Below are 22,649 nucleotides of genomic sequence, written 5' to 3' on the forward strand. Positions count from 1 at the left end.
TCCATTTAATCCCTATTTTGGAATCTTGTGCAGCATAGGTCCAAAGTCCAGTTTCAGTTCAAGCCAATGTTGGGCTTTCTTGGAGCTCCAGTCAAATATGTTGTAGATCACAGCACAAAGGAATTAAAGAAGCATTTCCTGGTATTTATGAAACACATTTCTAGGTTTTCAATAAAAAATTGTTCACATTATTGATGTAAAGAGATCCCAACTATTGCAATGTTAAATGAATTAAACTCTTAATATTGTTTGGTTTTGCATCATGATTTAGATATTGTTAGAACTACAACGATTGCAAGGTTAAATGAACTCTTAATCTTGTATGGTTTTGTGTCATGATTTTCATATTGTTACAACTATATCTACGGTGTGTGGGGACCTTGTGTTATCCAATATATGAAATATCTTTATTGGGCATAATTATGTAGAGTAAGGTATTGATGCATGACCCATCTCCCATGAGAACGAGTCAAAATGATCAATTCATGACTAATCTTCAAGCGAGATGTGTCATGAATTATTAACTTTCTCTACACAGTTGATTCCAAAAATAATAATTTATATTTAGAGGTTCTCTTCAACTTTGGCATTATGATGAATTTGTTGTTATTTTTTATGATTTTTAGGGCTAATGTTTGCAGAAGGTAATCTTCTGTGTTGCTATTTTCCCACTGAAATTCTAATTTTTTTCATTTTCTTCAGTGATTAGGACCAGAATCCAGTTATTTGGAAAGTTTGTTGTCCAATTGTCAATTGGAAGTTGTATACTTAGGGATCTAGCTTGCTAAATTCACAAGGAACCTGTACCACTCACAATTGAGAAAATGAAAATTGCACTAATTATTTCCGCTAAACATTCAAGCTGGTACACTCCATTTTTGGTTTGGCACTTCTGTTAGAAGGTTAGTGTGTTACTTGTATTATTTGTAAGTGTATCATAGTGTGGATTTACTAAAACTAAAGATAGTAACCTGAGTTGTATGCCATAATTATGAATTCATCTTGTTTGTGGTGTCCTGAGATGTTGCTTAATGACTTTTCAGCTGGCAGAGTAACTCATATTTCAACCAAAGAAAATTCAGTGTACCAATGCTTATATTTTAGCTTTATCATTTGTCAGCAGTCCACCTTCTCTTGTGAAGATATCTTTGCTTTGAGCATGAGATTTGATAAATTATACTTTCATTATTTGGCTGCTCTGGATAAGCAAATATATTTGCAGTTGCTTCATATTGAAGTGGATAAGGGTCTTCACTATTATCCATGGGGTGTTGGTAGGAACATTATCTAATAAGAAGTTAGGGAAATATCCATTACAACTTGTCAACTACATTATCTGTCAATAATAAGCATGGTTATGCATCTTGACATGGATGTCCTTTTGCAGTTTTTCCTGTATCAACTATTGAGAGGGCTGAAGTACATACACTCAACAAATATTCTGCATAGAGATTTAAAATCCAGTAATTTTCTTCTAAATGCAAACTGTGACCGAAAAAATGTGATTTTGGGATTGTACAAACTACTTCAGAAACAAACTTTATGACAGAGTATGTTGTTACTCATTGGTATCATGCACTAGAAACACTATTGAAATGTCCTGGGTATACAGCAGTCATTGATATCTGGTCAGTGGGCTGCATTTTTGTGGATAACTAAAGCAGGTGCCCTTGTTTCCTGGTAAAGATTATGTTCAACAATTAATGCTCATCACTGAGGTAAATGCTTATTCATTCTTTTTTTTTACAAAGATGGGCAAGTCTATGCTTAAAACATAAATGATTTGATGTCAATGATAACAATTGAGATACAAATTGAAATGGGCTACTTTACCTATCTTAAATCATCAGACACTGATTTATTCTGTGTTTGGTTTCTTAACGGTTAATTGGTTCACCAGATGACTCTGATATTGACTTTTTACTGAGTGACAATGCTAGAAGATACAACAGGTAACTTCCACAGTTTCCTAAGCGATCTTTTTCTTAGAAATTCCCTAACATGGCTCTAGCAGTTGTAGATTTACTTGGAAAAATGCTTGTATTTGATACAAGAAAACACATTACATGTATTTTACTTGTTTCTCTTATAATTGGCTAGTTATTATTATTTTCAGATGTGTTGTGATAGCATCAGGTTTTTTCCCCCGGAGAAGGGAAGTTCTACACTGAAGATGTGCAATATGATTTTAGTTTTTCTTATCTCATCTTCAACTGAATCATGTTATATGTTATTATTGTGTTGCTCTTTAGTTCAAGAGGCCTTGAGTCACCCTTACTTGCCAAGTCTGCATGACATCAATGATGAAACCAGCTGCCCCAGTCCTTTCAACTTTGATTTGAGTAGCCCTCGTTCACTGAGGTACATATAAAAGAGCTCATTTGGAGGGAATCTCTTAACTTCAACCCAAGCATGATGCAATAGCTGGAGCAGATAGACTTGATATTTATCTTGCAATCCCTCTTTACTAGTTATGTTATTATGTTTCTGCAAGGAAATCCTTCTCTTGGTTTGTTATTGCCTTCTGAAGGTTTGCAGAACATTGTGTAGGTGTGCAAACTTATTTTATTAGAGTCAGGTTTGCTTTTATTCTTTGAAGGTCTGGTAAAAGAAAAGGAATTGATGGATATGCTTACATATCGATTGGGGAAATTGTGTATTCCTAATCTGAGCTAGCTATTGGCCTCTACTTTATTATCATTGGACATTAAAATGTAATTGGGAAACTTAATAATCTAAAGTAAACACCAAAGGAATTTCTAAGTTTTGTCTTGCAAACATGATTTCATACATTTGGATTTCCATGTGTGACAGATTACTTGAAAATGGTGCCATCTTTGGTACTAATAACATTTCTTGGTATTTTGTACACCACACTCTTGAATAATTATATAATCTAGGAGTTATATCCATAACTGGAAATTTGGAATAGGGAGTTGGTCGTATGGCTGAAAATTTTGATAATATTTGATTTGGGAGTTGATCGCAGGAGTTAGAGGTCACTTTATTGTGCTCTTCTTTATTGCAATGTATACCTTGGTCTTGATGTCCTGTAATTAATTCCTTAACCAATGTCTGATTTATGGTGTAGAATTCTCAGTTAATTGGTGGAAATGAACAAAGAAGATTGTTTATGAAAGATATGCCAACACATTTTTAATGGTTTTGATTGTTTAGAACAGTTTTAGTACTACTGTAATGGGAAGGCAAGGAAATTTAGGGTCCTTGGTGGTTTATGTCAACGAAGTTCATGAAACTGAGAAAGTATGAAAAAGTTGAGGTCATCATTGATAGTGTTACAAAAAAACCAGGATCTCAACATGCCAACTCAGATGAAAATATTTATAAAAGCAGGGAAATCATAGAAAAACACATAAATAATGAATTTGTGCTATTAAAATGCCACTGGAGGTGCTTGTAAAATGAAGTAAGATTTTCTGAAAGTTATTTACTTCGTACAAATTGCCTACTTTTAACAGTATGGATTGTGTTGATAAAATGTAGTGTAGATCCTATATTTGTCCACCAATCTATGATTTTGATGGTGGTGCTGGTTATTGAAGTACTGAAAGGATGCTTCAAGTGAGAATCTTGAATTTTCAACAAGGGATTATAGAGCATTTGAGGGTGTGCAGTCACTCTCTATCTTGTGTGTACAATGCACATTCATTGGAACAACCTAAGATGAGTACACATGTGAAATCTTCATGAGTGGAGATTACAAATTACTTTGAAGTCAATAGAGTACAAATAATACAGATAGATCCAAGATAACTGGAGGTGTGATATGAATTATGCTAATTGGAATTTAACAACCATTTTTTTAATTCTTCCTTTTTCTTTAATCAATGCTTTTACTTGGAAATAAGTGGTTTTTTTGTCCTATGATTTTATTTGATATTTTTGGCAACCATTTCTTGCATTATGATTCATAACTTTTAGTCTTTCTTTCTTTTTAATGCTAGATGATTTCCACAACTCTGAACTATATCCAGAAAATGTAGCATGGACAACTACGAGTGTAAATGAATTTTACTTCTCACATTTGAGAAATTGGATGTGTTATGAATTGCAGTGTCAAATTTGCGGAGACCTGATAAAGAGGTGATGAATCGATGACCTTCAACTTCAGATTGTATGAGAAGGGATGCTCATAATGAACTTTGTGTTGATGTTAGTTGCCATTGGCACTGGTAAGACAAATGATTATTTTATTTTGAGGTAGGTCCCTTATTTGTATGATAACAGACTATCTATAATGCCTCCTGTTAATATGTTGTCTTGATGTAAATGGGAAAAGTTATGTGCTTGTATTAACTTGCAGACATCGACATACTTGTGATGGGGAGTACATAATGATAGCTGAACCGCCAAGGTACCAAAACAAAGGAAAACATGCTAAAAGCACTGGCAGGTAAATAATAGCTTTTGTTGTCTAGATTCATCTAATATTAATTGAAAGAATGCAAAGTCTTTTTTTTTAACCTAAGTCGCATGAAACTTGGAATTGGGTATGGGTTGCTGAAACGAGAATGTTTTGAATGTGTGACCCCAAACAGGTTGTGTGCACAGATACATATATTACAAGAAAATAAGAATGATATACATCAATAACAATCAGGCAATAACAAACACCGAAAGGAGGAGATACAATCATTTTTCTTTTGGTGGGGATCAGGTTAGTAGCCTTGGAAGCAGAATTGACAAAAATGACAAGAGAAATTCAAACTCTGTGCAGGTTCTTTAGGTCTAGTGATGTTGGTCTTGGGTATTTAGCAGTTTAGCGTAGTAGAGAAGCAAAACGAGCTAGGAGAGATGGCATTGGCATTGTCTCTCACACAGATAACAATGGAGGGTATTTTTGCAACATAAAGAATCTAGATAATGGAAATAAGTTTGTGGTGAATGAAGTAGGCGAAGATGGCATGTGAAACAAGCTCTCAAAGACACAGAAACTGGCAAGAAGCTAACCATGGAGGAGTTTGAGAGAGCTGTTGGGAATTCTCCTATTGTCCAGGAAATCATGCGGTGGGAAAGTGTGGAACGAGCAGAGGAGAAAGAGGATCCTGACTCAAATGGAAGGCTTAGTTTCAAGTCCAAAAAGAAAGGGGGTTGGTTAAAAACTATCAAGGTTATTTTCCACAAAATTTGGTGGACCAAATATAAGAAGAGAAGTGATGAGAGGGGCACTTCTTTCGAAAAGGGGGGAAGGAGATCTAGTTTTGCTACAGATGATAGTCAGAATATTCTCCTGTATATTCCACAATAGATGAAAGTGCGTCAATATGGAAATTCTTGCAAGGAATTAACAGTACTTTACATGCATCAAGAAATCCAAGCTCATCATGGCTGTATTTGGACGATGAAGTTCAACGTGGATGGTCATTATGTTACTAGAGTTGATCAAGACCCTGTTATTTATGTGTGGACACTAGAAGGTGATAGAATCAGACTGCAAATTTGCTGCATCTGCCAATAAACCAGATGATAGTGCCTCCAATGCCCTATTTTACAATCAATGGTTCACCAGAATTGGTTTCCTTGAATATTGAAAACCTCGTAGATAAAATGAAAAGAGGAAAGGCCACCTCTGGTAGAAAGAGATCGATAATGGACTGTGCTTTGCTGCTGGAAAGTGTATTCTTGCTTTCGGAAAAACCAGTTTGTTCTTTTGAAGGTCATTTGGATGATGTCTTGGACCTTTCATCACCCCATAGTCATGTTATGATGTCCCAGAAAAATAGAAAATTGTATGAAGCCATGCAGGAACTGTGTGTATTCTCATCTTCTTATGTAAATAGCATTATGATATTAGATCAGCCTTAGAAATGTGGCGAGTTTGTGTTTGTTAGAAGAGATTTTTAACTAATTCCAAAACAAAGATGGTCCTTTCATGGCTTATCATAATTTTCCTATGGACATCTTAGCTGTTTCTGAAATTAGCTATGATGTTGGCTGTTGTCTGTGCCCTGAGGAAGCTTCCACCAGGACACTGCTGAAAAATGACAAAGAACTTCCCCATTAGGCCAAAAACCTGTTTAAAATGGTTGAGTTCCATTGCCACCTTGTCCGTCCAGTGCATGGTATTGTATTTTCTAGGACAAGTTGGTCATGACAACTATTTTATTAGTTAAACCTAAGTGTTTCATTTAATAAATGTCCAAAACAAACAGGACATGAATGAGAAATCCATATAGGGTAAATATAATGTATTGAATATATAGATGAGGGAGAAACTTGGGTTAGTGGAGAGCAATTGTCTTGCGAAAAGTAAGGGTTAGTTTTGTAACTTGTTTCCATGGATCTTTTCACCTTCAACAGATACAACAACCTACATCAGATCCAACTGTCATGGCTCCTGTGTGTGGCAGAGGTGTTTGTAGTGACAACACAGCTCTGGTCAAGGATCAAGAGAGGTGCAACAGTCTTATAGAGTGTGATCAATCATAGGAGTATATACACTAACCTTAGGAGCAGTGTTATCCTTAGCATAGTGGCTATTTTAGTGTGTTGTTCCAAAGTTAGTTGTATTCTTTTGTTAAGCTTTAGTCAACTGTTGTTCTAGATTTGGATTAGGAACTAACCTTAGGAACAATATTATCTTTAGCGTAGTAGATACCTTAGTGTGATCCCTTAATTCAGTTAATGACTACCATGCAACTGAGGTTCATACCGAATTTGTGACAGCTCACAACCTTAGGATGGGTTTTTTGGAGCTTCTAGAAGCCAAATGGTTGTGACTTATGGAAATGCCCAATATCCTAAGGCTGAAAACCCATCCTTGCATACTAATACCACCCTGCTCATGAGACATAGCACCACCTACAACAAAATTCCAAGGCACTTCTACTGAAATTGTGACCTATGGCATGATTTATGAATCTTTTCTCCAGTTGGAGGTCAGTTGGACCGTGTACATTCAGTTGAATGAAATAGAATTAAGGCACGTTGCGTAGTCTTTTTTTTTCCCATCTCTTGGACTAACGTGTGAACTACTGAATCATCTAGTACAAATTTTCCTCCAGAAGTTGTGAAATTAAGCTCACCACATCTTCTTTTGCTGAAGTATTGGCTTGAAAGGTGTGAACCCAACCACTACTCTTTATCAAGTTATTACTTATTGGTGGTGGTGTTGTTGTTAGAGTGCACATGGTAAATTACCAAGTGTTCATTAAAAGGTGTGAAAATATATTCAGAGTTGAGTTTCAAAGGTCTATGCAATCTTCAAAATGCATGAAAAATTGAGAAATATCATGGAAAAGCTGGGGATATCAATTCAATATATATTTGTCTAGGCTTAAAGTGTCCAGATTGCCTTCTCACTGTGACTTGATAGACATCAATAGTAACATTATACCCAGATTTAGGTTTTTGTTCATTATATGCTAAGTGGCCATTGTCATGAAGGTCAGGAGTTTTCAAAGTGCCATCCACTTCTTCTTCTTTAAGTTTGAAAGCTTCAAGTGAGATGCGCCCCAGATAATAGATGATCTTTTTAAAACATCTGTCTTGTTCACAACTTTGATTGTGAACAAGACTGTAATACTGTCATCAACATATCATCACGACTACTGGACTTGTAATGATATCATGCATTATGTTGAACTGAAAAGGGAACAAAAATGATGTTGAGTTGCATTTGCTGAGATGTCATAGAAGGGGCAGTGTCATACATAGAAGGACTGATGTTGCATATGGCTAAAAATATTTACAGGGTTCTATCCTTGATAGCTGTAGGTCTATATACTTTCAGGAATACCATTCTTACTTGAGAGTTACATAATTGAAACTTTTCAATAGAAGGTGGATTGATTCTTGAATCAGATGCTTCCAGATGCTTTCATTTCTTGATGCCCATAGCTGCTATAAGATAGGAAATCTCCATAAGATGGCTCATCTGATATTGGGCTGATTATGTCAATGGACAGAAACATATATATCATAAACATTTGTCCCAGTAGTATGTACATATGTAATAATCCCCCTCTTTTTTTGTTTATTTGAGCTGTTGCCTGAGACTGAAGGACAAAGTGATGAGACCTTACTAATGATTCAAATATCATAATTTTGGTCACTGTCAAGTAGCACAATCCTCCATATTCTGCATATGAACTTCTGTAAGTGAATCATCACTGCTCAACATATATTCCAATGATCATTCCTATACATCTCTATCTCTCATAATTGTCAATTTATATAATCTCCACTAAATAACAACTTTTTCGTGAATCAAGCATCTAACATATTTTTAAGCTCAACAACATCAATTATGCTACTAGGATGGAGTAGCACAAAACTAAGATACTGTCAAGAAGATAAATGTGTTTTTATAAGGTGTTGTTATATAAAGTTTGCAAGCCTTTACTGCTAGACTGATCAACTTGCTTCAACAACACTGAATTCACGATGTCATAACCACACTAGTGAAAAGACCAAGGCTTCTCTATGCTACTGTTGTTGTCTTATGAATTGGATTGTGTATTCAATCTGCCCGTCATTATAGCTGCCTTCAGGAGATCTCTCAAGACTGCTACAAGATTCCATCATACATAGCTCTTGTGCCTCAGGTCTGTGGATTACCGATGTTCTGCTTTATGTCCTTTGGTTCTCTGTTCAGATTAAAATCATAATGGACATTATTCTTAAAGAGCTATAAGACTGTCATCCTTGAGGAGGGATGAGGACATATATGTATGAATTTTATGAATCCTTAAAAATGTCTTCTCTGATGCTCAAGTGCTAATAATAAAAAACTGATGGAGTGTTTCTTCGACATAGTTGTAAAATAGATGTAGCATTATTTCTTTTGCTAAACCATATGATCTTTCAGAAGTTGATCATTGAAGTAGAGCTCCCTTACAAATTTGTTTTGATATCAGCTCAAGAATTTATGTTGGAGTTATGCATCCTTTCTCTGAGACATATCTTTATGCCAATTAAAGATCTAGTGTTGTCTCTATTGGATTTCTTATTTTAAATTTTTAGATTAGACCATAGAGAGTAAGCTTCATGATCTATGCAGGGTTGTGATGGTGTTTGATATACCAGGGAATCCAAGCTCACTGTCACAGGGATCCTAGCTTTCTACAAATCTTCAATATGTCACAGGACTCAATGTAAACATGAAAAGACTGATCATAGGAATATTCCCATCAACATAATTCATGCTTCGACCATGGCACAATCAGTGGATTAGTGGACCAAGAAACTCGTCCCTTGATCAATGCATGACCAAGTAATTTGATTATTATGTCTGCATTACAAAACCATGTATTTTTATTCTTTTGGCTTCGGTGCATGTAGGAGTTCCTTCTACAACTCAAGATTTCTTTAATCGAGATTCTCAGAAAAGAACTTCAATTGTTCTTGAACAGAGGCCACTAACCAAATGAATAAACATAGAAAAAAATATCACTTCAGACTAGAAATACTCCAAATTGTTTGGTGTATAGAGGCCAAGTGGTTTTGTACAACACAAATGCCTAGCACTTCGCCTTTTCTTATGAAGCTCCAGACCGCAGATCTGATCGTTAGTGGGTCGCAGATCTGAACAACAAAGAGGCACAAATATGCATGTGAAAAGTTATAACCGCCATAAAAACTAAAAAAAAAAAAAAAAAAAAAAAAAAAAAAAAACTTACTCAACAAATATCGTTAGTAGGAGTTAACTACTAAGTGGTGTGTCACTGCCACTGCAAAAATTTAGTGAAACCCCTAGAAGCAAAACACATGTGACAGATAAGAGCCCATCCAATATAAAAATATTTTGGACAATCCTCGCAGAAAACATATTTGTCACTTCCTCCTGGAAACCCTAATTTTTCCTAGTGGTTACTTGATTGGCCACGAAACCTGACCATCAAATCTCGCTTTCTTTAGAATATTTGGATCATAAATAGAAACACCACAGGAAGCATATTCGTTACTGGATTTCCATGGAATGTTTACCTTAGCACAAAATGACTGTGAATCTGTAAAACCCTTCGTTGTATAATCACAGTGGCCTCAGTTTGTCGTAGATCGCTTCAGAATGGGCAAGCTCTGTCATAGAATTACTCCAGGCACCAAATAATAAGATGAATCATAGTATCTTCACCGAAATTTGGTACCACGAGATCTTGATCTGGATAGAATATCTCCAAGAACTCGTATGCACCATATCTCAGTGAGATGATTGCCTCTAATGACTTAGACAAGAATTAGATCTGCAACTTGAAAGAAAAAGTTCAAACTCTTGCTTGGGCTTGTCCTCACTAGCTCTGATACCATGTTAAATTTATGACATGTTTTTTTTATTAGGATAGATTCTTCACAGTTCCATATTAGCCCATTTCTTAATTCAACTATCATATTAAGAATTTCTGAAGAGAGAACATAATAGATGATGAAGACAAGCCAAGACAAGAGAACACAATAATATGGCACAAGCCAGGGAAAAATCCCCCAAGACGGGGAAAACCCTTGATCAAATCTTCTTATTATTAATGTCAATTGTTTAGCAAAGAGAGAGAGTGTACAATAGAACAAAGTGAAACAGACTTGCCAATTTGAAATTCCAACCTTAGACAAGAAAGTGGCTCAATGTCTGCAACTCCAAGACTATGTCAAGATAGGTTGCTCGTCATTTGGTTAGGGCTGCATATTATATGCTTTTGTCTCACTCAATTAACCCAAAATACATCCATTCCACTACAATTTACCTAGGCACATAAGGAGATTCCTTTCGCTGGCACTTGGGGCTGACTTAGATCCAACATAAGCTACTTTTGGTTTTCTGGACTAGTATCTGCGATCCTTGCTGAGACAATAGATCAGGAGAGTGGTCTTAAAAGATAAGAGATTCTTTCTTAGGATGATCACAAACTGTCCCACAAATCATTACACAATTCAGCCTCATTTTCTGGTCGTTGATTTTATCCTGCAATTATAAGAGTATTCCCTTCAGTCCAACGACTGTCTCTCATGAGTATCTCGACCCGTGACAAGAAAGAAAGCACAAAACATAAACCCTTTTGACGTCCTTCTGAACTCGATTGCCTCAGACTTGATTTTAGACATTTGATGATGCAAATGAAGATGGAGGACGCCTCTATATATATGGCAATTTGTCCTTATGAAGGTGAAACCGACCTTGACATTTGGAGGCAAATTTGAATTTCAAATTTTCAATTTTCCCGCTTTAATAAAGTCATGACTTGTAGGATTTCTTTTAAATAAATAAATATTTTCCCTTATCCAAATTTGGTGTTCTATAGGTCTATTTTGGTCCTCTCGAAAAGAGGAATTCAATGCCACAATTATCTTCCTCAAAGGACTTGTCCAAAGTGGGATTTGGCCCTAGTTGCCAATTTTAACAAAGTCAGATGCCAAATTTTTTCCATTTTAATTGGTACACATGACAAAAAGGGACATGTGACACATATCCTCCACATGGGGTGTAGAGTGTACAACTCTGTGCAATGAAGGGAGAATGGAAAAGTGCATTGTGATTTTGGTTTTGTAGCCTTAAATGCATATGCAATCACAACCCCTACAAACTTAACCTAACAGGGTATCAAACTGAATGCTTCAACCCTTGTAAAGTTCAATTCAGATGATATAGAAGTTTGGAAGCATGCCATACTAATGTGGTGATCCATTTACTCTCCTAATACTTTGTATTTCTATTATTCTTTGAGTTTAGTATAGATATGAGAGTTTGAAATTACTAGACTGCAAAGATTTCTCAAGGTTTTAGCTTTCTTTTCCTTTCATGTGTATTATATATAAATTGTACTCACACGCGATTGTGTTTAATTTCATTTTGCTTGCAGTTTCGAACGCACAAGGTGATTTACAAGAAATATGTAGGCCTCTTTTTCTCCATGTGTGTGGACATCACTGATAATAAACTAGATTATTTGGACAACATTCATTTATTTGTTGAGATATTGGATATAATGATATTTCCCATCTAGAAGGTAAAATGGCTTATGAAATTTGGATTAGTTATCCTTTTTTTTCTAAAGAATTTCTCTTTGTATTATGTTAAGTTATCATCTAATAAATTGAAATTTTGCAATAACGACGCTTGAAATTTTTGGCCATAAAGTGAATGCTTAGGCTAAATCTAAAGCATTAAAAATTTCACCTAGATTCTTATCCTGATGAACTTCCCGACCAACTTGAAGATCTTGCTTCTAGTATCTATTGATATTTACCTTCATTAGGCTGCTATTGAGGAATGTAACAACATCCTTGACTCTACCATCATGTTTTATATCAGTGCATCATGTTGGAGAACTGAATTGTATTACAATACTAGATTAGAGATCTAGCTTGCTTTTTTGACATGGATATAGTCCTTTGTATCTATAACAAAGTCCTAGAGAGCTACTATCAATTATTACTATTAGGGAATTAACATTAGAATCCATGACCACAAGCACTAAGAATCTAGTCCTCAATCATCAATGTGCTATATTATTTCCACTTGTGTCATCATTACCCGTCATACTGCATGAGGATTGTATGTGTGATTTTTATGAAACATTACAGGGACTTGCAGGATGATAAGTTTATGAGAAGTGATTACTTGGAGATGGTAATTCCATTAGGTTGCTTTAGTATTTTGGATTGGATGAGATTATTTTATCCCTTTTGGATCAATGGTAATGGCTTATCTATTGGTGTTTTATTCTGGGTGGCATATCTATGGTTGATGGATTAGTATGCTATTGAATATTTCGTTATGGTGCTTAAATTTTCTTCATGTGACTATTCTTAGCATCATGATGTTGTTATTGGTAAGTTGCTTATTATGTTTAGAGAGTACTACACCTATGCTTGTGTATGATGGGTCTAATTCCCCAAGGGATTGGCTATGGTGGTGATGATAAATCATTGGTTGATTTATTAGGAGGGCACACTTCACATGTTATGTTGCTAATCATCACTTGAAACTTGGTGAGACCTAGGTGGGGTGATATTTGATCAGTTTGTTTGTTGAGGTTCTGTTATGAAACCAGCTCACAAAAAGATAGAAAAGAGAGATCCACGACTTAGAATTCAGCCTCTTCGAGGGGGCAACCTCCTTTACATTACATAAATGAATAATTCTTGGATGATACAAATGAAAATACCTCCTTTCTATATATAGGAGTCTAAGTGGTCCCAATACAATCAAAGCCTACATAACAATAATATTGTAGGGCACAACAATAACAATAGTGGGCTTCTATGTGGCACAATAGTAACAATATGGGCACTACATGGGTACATCAATATAAATAAGGGGTATAACTACAATAGTAATGGGGTAATCACTAGTATTATAGGGACCCAACATGCCCCTCTCCTTCAAAAAAGTGTTGTCCTCAACGCTTGAGTAGTTCAGGATACTTCTGCATAAAATTCTCATCCTCCCATGTGGAATCTTCAGCAGATAAGTTCTTCCACTTGATAAGGTACTCTGAAATTGATCGATTTCGTAGCTGTCGAGTTCTTGTTTCTATGACTGCTTCCGGTTCCAATATAATTTTTCCTTCTTCGTCAAGTTCTGGCAATATTGTTTGAACTGGGAGCTTGTCGCCTATAACCTTCTTTAAGCATGAAACATGGAAAACTGGGTGCAATCGAGAAGCTGCAGGAAGCTCCAATTTGTATGCCATAGTACCAATCTTTTGCAACACCTTGTACGGACCATAATACTTTGGTGATAATTTATTATCCTTCTTAGCTTGCTTGAGGGACATTTGCTTATATGGTTGTAGCCGTAGGAATACCCAATCACCTACATCAAAACTTCTTTCACTGCGATGTTGATCTGCCTGTTGTTTCATTCTATTCTGTGCCAACACAAGGTTATCCTTTAAGAGTTGGAGGACTTGTTGTTGATGTTCGATGTGATGTTCCACTGCCTGAACCTTAGAATTTTCTCTTAAATATGATGTGATGGATGGTGGTTGATACCCATAAAGTGCCATAAATGGGGTCATTTTTGTTGCTGTATGAAAGGAAGTGTTATACCACCATTCAGCCAGAGGCAACCATTTGACCCATTGTGTCTGTTTATCAGATACAAAGCAACGAAGATATCCTTCCAAACATTTGTTTACTATCTCAGTTTGCCCATCAGATTGAGGATGATAAGATGAGCTATGAGCTAACTGAGTACCAAGACAAGAAAATAATTCTGTCCAAAAATTTCCAGTGAAAATGGGATCTCTGTCACTTACAATAATCTTTGGGTTTCCATGTAGCTTTTGAATTGTTTCCATAAATGCAGTAGAAACTGTACTGGCTTTAAATGGATGTGATAATGCACAAAAGTGTGCATACTTGGTAAGTCTGTCAACTACCACCATGATGACACTCTTTCCCTCAGACTTGGGTAAACCTGTGATAAAATCCATTGATACCTCCTCCCAACGTTGGCTTGGAATGGATAAAGGTTGTAATAGACCCGGTGTCTTAATTGTTTCAACTTTATTTTGCTGGCAAACCAAACATTCTGCCACAAACTTTTGAATATCTGATTTAAGGCCATCCCAAAAAAATTCCTTCTTAACCCTGTGGTAAGTTTTTAAAAATCCTGAGTGCCCTCCTAAGGGAGAAGTGTGCAATTCCATAAGAATCTTTTGTTTTAGCTGGGAATTCTTACAGAGGTATAAGCGATCTTTGTACCATAACGAATCATTTTTCCAGCTAAATGTATCAGACGTACTGGAATCTTGTTGTAGCTTTCGAATAAGTGCCCACACTTCTTCGTCATTCTTCCATTCCTCCCTTGCTTGATTTATCCAATCTGGTTGGATGATAGAAATAGCGCACAACAATGCTTCCACATCCTCATCCTTCCTTGAGAGTGCATCTGCCACCACATTTTGCTTCCCTTTTTGTAGATGATTTCAAAGTCATAACCCAACATCTTTGTGACCCACTTTTGTTGCTCTTCAGAGGATAATCTTTGTTCTAAAAAGTATTTAAGGCTATCATGATCTGTTTTTACCTTGAAGTGTCTTCCCATTAGGTAGGGTCGCCATTTCTTAAGTGCATGGAGTATTGCCAACATTTCCTTCTCATAAATAGCTTTTCTTAAAAACTTTCCCTTGATTGGACGACTTTCAAAAGCAATGGGTCTTTCATCTTGCATTAGAACAACACCAATTCCATTTCCTGAAGCATCACATTCCACAATAAAGGTTTTTGTGAAGTCCGGTGTAGCTAAGACCGGTGCTTGGCACATTGCCTCTTTAAGATGTTCAAAGGCCTTTGTTGCTTCCGGAGTCCATGAAAATGCATCTTTCTTCAATAATGTTGTTAGAGGTGCTGCTATTCTCCCATAATTCTTAACAAACTTGCGATAATACCCTGTCAACCCAAGAAATCCTCGCAAATGCTTTATGGATGTGGGGATTTTCCATTCCTTAATGGCTTTAATTTTGCTAGGGTCTACCTTAACTCCTTCATGAGATACAATATGACCCAAATATTCCACCTCCTGGACTCCAAAGAAACATTTGGATCTTTTGGCATATAATTGTTTCTCTTCCAATAGTTGTAGCACCCTGTCAACATGTTCAACATGATCCTTCCAAGACTTGCTGTAGATAAGTATATCATCAAAAAATACTAACACAAATTTTCTAAGGAATGGTTTGAAAATTGAATTCATCAAACCTTGAAATGTTGAAGGTGCATTGGTAAGGCCAAAAGGCATGACCAAAAATTCATAATGACCCTCATGAGTTCTAAATGCCGTTTTCGGAATGTCTTCAATCTTCATTCTGATTTGATGATATCCTGAACGAAGATCCAACTTGGTGAAGTAAATTGATCCATGCAATTCATCCAGTAATTCATCAATGACAGGAATGGGGAACTTATCTTTAATAGTGAGCTTGTTGAGCTCCCTATAATCCGGACACATGCGCCATGATCCATCCTTCTTGTGCACCAATACTACTGGAGCAGAGAAAGAACTTTGACTCGGTTGAATTATACCAGCCTCTAGCATTTCTGCAACCATACGTTCAATTTCACTTTTTTGGACATAGGGATATCTGTACGGCCTGATGTTTGGAGGAACACTTCCTGGAATCAGATGAATAGCATGATCATGATCACGCATAGGTGGGAGACCTTTGGGAGTCTCAAATACCTTGGAATGATTGTCCAGGACTTTTTGGAGATCTGGAGAAATAGATGATTCTAATGTGGAAACATCTAGCGAACATAATTGTGCAATTACACCCCTTTGCTCCTTTTTTAGAAGCTTTGTCATACCATTAGAGCTGATTATCTTTCCTGGTTTCCCTGCAATACCCCTTAATTCAACTTCCTTTCCTTCCACAGAAAATTTCATGAAAAGTTCTTGAAAATTAAAAGCTATTGTACCCAAGGATTGTAGCCATTGGACTCCTAGTACAACATCAGCACCTCCCATTGGAATGGAAAGCATTGGGCTAGTCAATACATATTCTCCCATGGATAGCTTGATATTATGGCACTTTCCAGAGCAATTTATTGTTCCTCCATTTGCAATCATCACTTGACACTCTGGTGCTGGATATAGGAAGCAATTCAATTCTTTTGCTACCCTACAATGAATAAAATTGTGGGTGCTTCCTGAATCAATCAACACTATCACCTTTTTCTTCTTGATTTGTCCTTCTATCTTGATGGTTTGAGGAGTGGTAATTCCCGCCAATGCATTACAAGATATGGTCGGATTTATTTGTTCTTCATCTAGGCTTTGTTCCTGGAATATATCCTCTTCTTTTGACCTTTCTTGCTCCTTTTCTTCTTCCTCTTCACAATCTATGTAGAATAATTTCTTTTCAGCACACTTATGACCTTTTGTGTATTTGCTATCACAATTGTAACAAAGCCCTTTTGCTCTTTTTTCTTCCAATTGTTGTGGTGTCAACCTTGTAGGTTGTGGAAGACTATGGGCAACAACACTTCCATCTTTATAGTTGTGAATGTTATGCTTCCTAGTTGCCATAATTTTGCTTTCCATTTTTCTTGCTAACCTGAATGCCTTCTCTAATGAATCAGGTTCCCAAAGGCGCACATCATGTTGGATATTATCCTTTAAAGACCCTATGAACACATCAATCCTATGCTCCTCTGGAATATCTTTTACCCTTATGTTCAATTTTTGGAACTCCTCAATGTGCTCCATTATTGAACCCTTTTGTTTGAGATTCATCAATTGGCTAAAAAAAGTGTTGCTTTTTGTATCCTCATAATGTGCTATCAATTCTTCCATAAAAATTGCCCAAGTGATAAATTGTTTACGAGAACAAAGCCATTGATACCATACAAACTGATTTGGTTCCAAATATAAAGTTGCCATACGTACCTTTTGTGTGTTTTGCACATTATTGAGATCGAAGAATTGCTCCATCTGTAATATCCATGTGGCGGGATCCTTGCCATCAAACTTCCTCACATCGATTTTTGGAACATGGTGAGTCTTCGATCCAACATTAGAGTCTATGGAATCATGATTAACATTTCTTTTATTCTCATCATGAGTTTCCTTTACTACCTTTTCACCATTAGTGACCCTTTCTTGTAGCAACTTCTTCAATTCATCCATCTTATCATCCATGCCATCAAATTTAGCATCAATCTTAGCTTCCATGCCATCCATCTTAGCTTCCATGCCCTTTATCTTAGATTCCACGCCATTTACCTTAGATTCCACGCCATTTATCTTAGATTCCACGCCACTTATCTTAGCTTCTGTTAGCTTTTGTGAGCGTGACATTTGTTGCACTTGTTCTTGTAATTTTGATATATCATGTAGCATTTCTTCCTCTTCTTCATGAGTCATGCTAGAGCTTTCAGGTTCCTTACTAGGTGTTTGCATTTTCTTTCCTCGGGGCATCGGTTTCCGATAATAATGCTTTACTATGCCCTTTGAATTCCGTTAAACCAAGCTTACACAAAAATTTAAAAAAAAACTACACACCTTTTTTCACTTTATAGAAGCCTGATATTGAATCTGATGTATCTCTGTGATTTCGGATCATCCAGTTCTGAAATTGTTATCTGTAGTAGCCTTCTGCGTCCTCTTTCCAATGCCACAAGTCTGAGCCAAATTGGATTCTCCAAGGAAGAGTTATGTGAAATCTCCCACAGTGACTTGCTTTTAGACTGGTTCAGTAGAGCGAACTTGTACGACGTTCCACGAGTCAGTGTTTCAACCTTTGAATCTAAAACTCACCCACAAGAAACTACAGTCCGTCCTCTTTATGTACCTTTTTACGAAATTTCAATCCGATCCTCAGAGAGAGAGTTATGACGATTTTACCCAGGTCACCTGTTTTGAATGTAATTCAGGAGTCTGCAAAAAGACCAACTTCCTCAGATCATATCTCCGAAAATATCGCGAGAAAAGTTCTGAAATTCGGACCCAAGGTTCAGCGCCAATTCTTCTCAAATGGGTTTTTTTTGTGACTTCTGAAACGTCACAGAAAAAAAATTATAGTGAAAATTCCATGATGACCTGTTTGGAGCAGCGAAACCCTAGAATCCAAAACTCTGATACCAAATGTTATGAAACCAGCTCACAAAAAGATAGAAAAGAGAGATCCACGACTTAGAATTCAGCCTCTTCGAGGGGGCAACCTCCTTTACATTACATAAATGAATAATTCTTGGATGATACAAATGAAAATACCTCCTTTCTATATATAGGAGTCTAAGTGGTCCCAATACAATCAAAGCCTACATAACAATAATATTGTAGGGCACAACAATAACAATAGTGGGCTTCTATGTGGCACAATAGTAACAATATGGGCACTACATGGGTACATCAATATAAATAAGGGGTATAACTACAATAGTAATGGGGTAATCACTAGTATTATAGGGACCCAATAGGTTCCCTATAACTTATTGATATATTTCCTATGGTCATCACATGTTGGCAAGGATCCGATCACATTTGAGGAAAGTATTTGACACATTCCCCTTTGCTCTCTTGATTTATTATCGGGGTTGTATTGGCACATGTGAAAATAACATATTATTATTTTGGTGAAGGCAGTGCCTTTTTATACCATGGTGGGCACATACTTGACAACTTGTACTATATCTTGCACATTATATGGTATAGTCCTACCCTTGTTTTGAGCTTCCCATACATATGGTTGGCCACACTCTTTATCCACGACACATTTGTTTACATAGAAACAATATCATATTCATTGGGGTTGTACATCACTATTTCATGGAGTCGTGGGTAAACATGCCTAGCCCATGAGTTGTGAAGGATACACTATTTATCACATGCTTTGTTCACCTTTTAATATTATGGCGCTGCCATTGTGATGTCATGGGTCCAAATGTTCATATATTGTCGTAGTGGTGGATGCATATAGTATGCTGTGGAGTTTTTTTTATTTCTTGGCACATGGATCCATCATGTGATAGTTGTTCATGTGAATGAAGCTATGGCTTTGAGTTGTGGCTTGACCTTTCCATTACTGAGCTCATGACCTTTAAGGAGGACGCGTGACACTTTAATTTAATGGAGTTGGATTTTTATTATGTTGACTCATTGAGCCTGCATAATGATTGATTAATCTGTCGCATGTATTGGGTGTATCACATGAATCTGCCTTGATTGGATCCATTGTTTGGTTGGAGTTTTGGGTCCTTCTTCACACTCAAGTGAGTTGCTATATTATTTTAGCATTATTGGCTTGTCTAATGGATTTGGTTATATAAGAACATTTTTGAATTTGTTTTTCTTGGATATTTTATTAATTATTCTAGGAGAAATATGTGGATCTCAACAACTTATAGTTATTTCTAGTAAGGAAGTTGTTGAGGGAGTTATTTTATTGTATTCCTCGGAGAACTAATTGATCTAAGAAAATGGTTACTTATTTATGTTGAGATGTTCTTGAAAGTTAAATATTAAGTTTCTAAGGTGTTCTTATCTATGGTGACATTTTATTTGCTTTGTTTATATAGGTTGTTTGGTCACCTACTAGCCACTATCGCCCAACTAAACAAAACTTGTTCGAGTTTCTTGCTTTTCCGAAAAAATGGCATTGATATTGCTGATGTTGAAGTATATGTCGTATAAATCTTTTATATTCTAATTTATTTTATATTTTGGTGTTCATTTTATTTCATGCCTTATAATTTGAATTGTATCTTCTTTCATTTTCAGAGGAGGAATTCATTATTAATGGTTAAAAGCAAGAATTAAAGAAAGAGGAGAAAAGCAACATTGGAGCGACGAATATAGAAAAAGAGAGAGAAGAGAATTGGTCTAGTGACACTCTTAACGCCAATATCCTGCATCAGATCCAAACTGATGGTCAAGTCTTCTAAATTTCTGAATTCACTTGCAATGCCTTGGAAACACAATGTTAATTTTTTGAAGTGATGAAACAATATTTCATGTGTAAATTGTAGTCCTACCAATATTGAGTTGGAAATTCATATTGTAATACTTGACATTTCATATAATATAATTTATGTGGTTGAAATTATTGATAGTTGTACTTGACATTATTTAGTATTGTCATTAACACATGTAACTTCGCATTTTCATATTAGATGAACATGTACATTGTATGACATTTTTTTAATTTAGTCGCAAAATCATACTAATTAATTTATGTTGATTGATAATGAACACAAAATTAATCTAAAACCACTAAATTAGTATTTTATATTGATTAAAGATGAGCACAAATAAAATGAATATACAACTACATTAGTCGTTTATAATGATTATTAATGCAAGTAAATGAAATGAATATAAACCACCAAATCAGTTGTTTATATAATGAATAAGAAACTACAAAAAAAAAGGATAAATGACTAAATCAGTGATTACAAATGACGACTAAATTTTGCATATATACGACTATTAATAGCCAATTTAAAGTATCTTATAACACGACCAAAACTTAGTCATATTTCTCTGGTCATTAATTGTTTTCAAATGATGATTAAAATTTGCATATATATGACTATTAGTAGCTAATTTATAGTGTCTTATAACGCGACCAATATTTTGGTCATATTTCTTTGGTCATTAATTGGTTTTATCAGGTGATCATATGGTAGTATATTTTGTTGTGTATTTTGGTCATTAATTATGACAATTAATGACTAAATTAATGACTAAATATAGCATTAGATGATCAATTTGAGACAACCAATTAATGACTAAATATAGCATTAGATGATCAATTTGAGACAACCAATTAATGACTAAGTTAAATACGACTAAAAGTTTGTCACATTATAAGATACTGTAAATTAGCCACTATTGGTCACCGACTGAAAAATAGTCATTTATATGCAAATTTTAGTCATTTTTTTAGTAACTAATTAGCCATTTTGTACTAGTGAAGATCTCATACTTGAAAAAAGAACCAGGACTTCAAAGAGAGGGGATGTTGAATACCTTAGAGTGGGACTCAAGAGGCAAAAGCCTTCTCAAGCCAAATGGTTGTAGACCGAGAAGGTGAGGGAGCTATACCCTCACCTACTGAACAATCACTAGTACAAAATGAGAGATTAGTGACAACGTGACTAAAAAAGTTAGTTACCACAATAATTTCAATTGAATTACTACTAGAATTGAGCAATTTTGAGTGACCGAACTAAAAGTGACTAACTTAAACAACTAATTTAGTCTAGGGATCAAATATATGATTAGAATTAAGTGACTCAACTAAAAATGACTAACTTAAATGACTAATTAAGTCTATGACTAAAATATATGACTAGAGAATAAGTGACAAAATTAAAAATGATTAACGCTTTACTTGTAAGGACAAATTATCATATCTATACTTGTTCATGTTGGATTTGACATATCTAGGTAACATATCTATGCCATAGTAAACACTCTTAAGCTTCACATGAGTACATGAATGCATGAAGCACCTTGATATTTAAGCTCTTTAATAATTGTGAAAAGGGTTTACAAATCTGCATCATAATCAAATTTTGTTCTTGATACATTTACTTCTTACATTTTTTTAACACATTTGACATTTTAACCACACCCTTACACAAATCAATGCATGGGAACATGAAATGACTTGGTTCATAAGGATAACAATTCACTATTTTTAAGATTATCTTGACGGTTTACATGCTTTCCTTTTTATAGATGTATGATCAATCTCTAATTTTAAATGTCAAATCTTAACCCACATTAACAAAATAGTGATCGAAGCCCAATAGTTCCATTATTGGTGCACTCTACACACAATTTAGACAATGCATGCAGTTCTTAAATATTTGATGTTAACATGATATGGAATTTCTTTTTGTTTAAGGGTGCTTTAAAAGTTACACTGGTCTCTAGTCTTAATGGCAATTTGTGACAAATACATAGTTTTTAATGTGTTCACACGCTAATTGTATTGCTCATGGTTTATTAGTTGTAATTACATACTTTAGAATGTTACAAATACATCATTTAGGTTACAATTCTACATTTACAAACTACCCAACTATAAATGGTGATAAATGGATGACATTTTAATGTTACAAATGTGTAAGTGGTCCACATTCAACTTTGTTGTCTTCATTGTCCTTATTAACAATGAAAAGTTGAACATTTCCTTTATTTATCATTGCAAACACATAACTCTTTGACGTCTCAAACATAG

The 22,649-nt window shown here is 35.4% G+C and overlaps 1 pseudogene; it reads left to right on the top strand.

The window, feature by feature from the left end:
• The first annotated feature begins 1,351 nt into the window (after window positions 1-1,351).
• On the top strand, window positions 1,352-20,471 carry LOC149142105 (mitogen-activated protein kinase 4b-like; annotated as a pseudogene).
• The last annotated feature ends 2,178 nt before the right edge of the window (window positions 20,472-22,649 follow it).

This window comes from Pinus tabuliformis, chromosome X, assembly GCF_031772625.1.
Source record: "Pinus tabuliformis cultivar Carrire ecotype Pingquan chromosome X, CPIR1, whole genome shotgun sequence".
Classification (NCBI taxonomy): Eukaryota; Viridiplantae; Streptophyta; class Pinopsida; order Pinales; family Pinaceae; genus Pinus; species Pinus tabuliformis.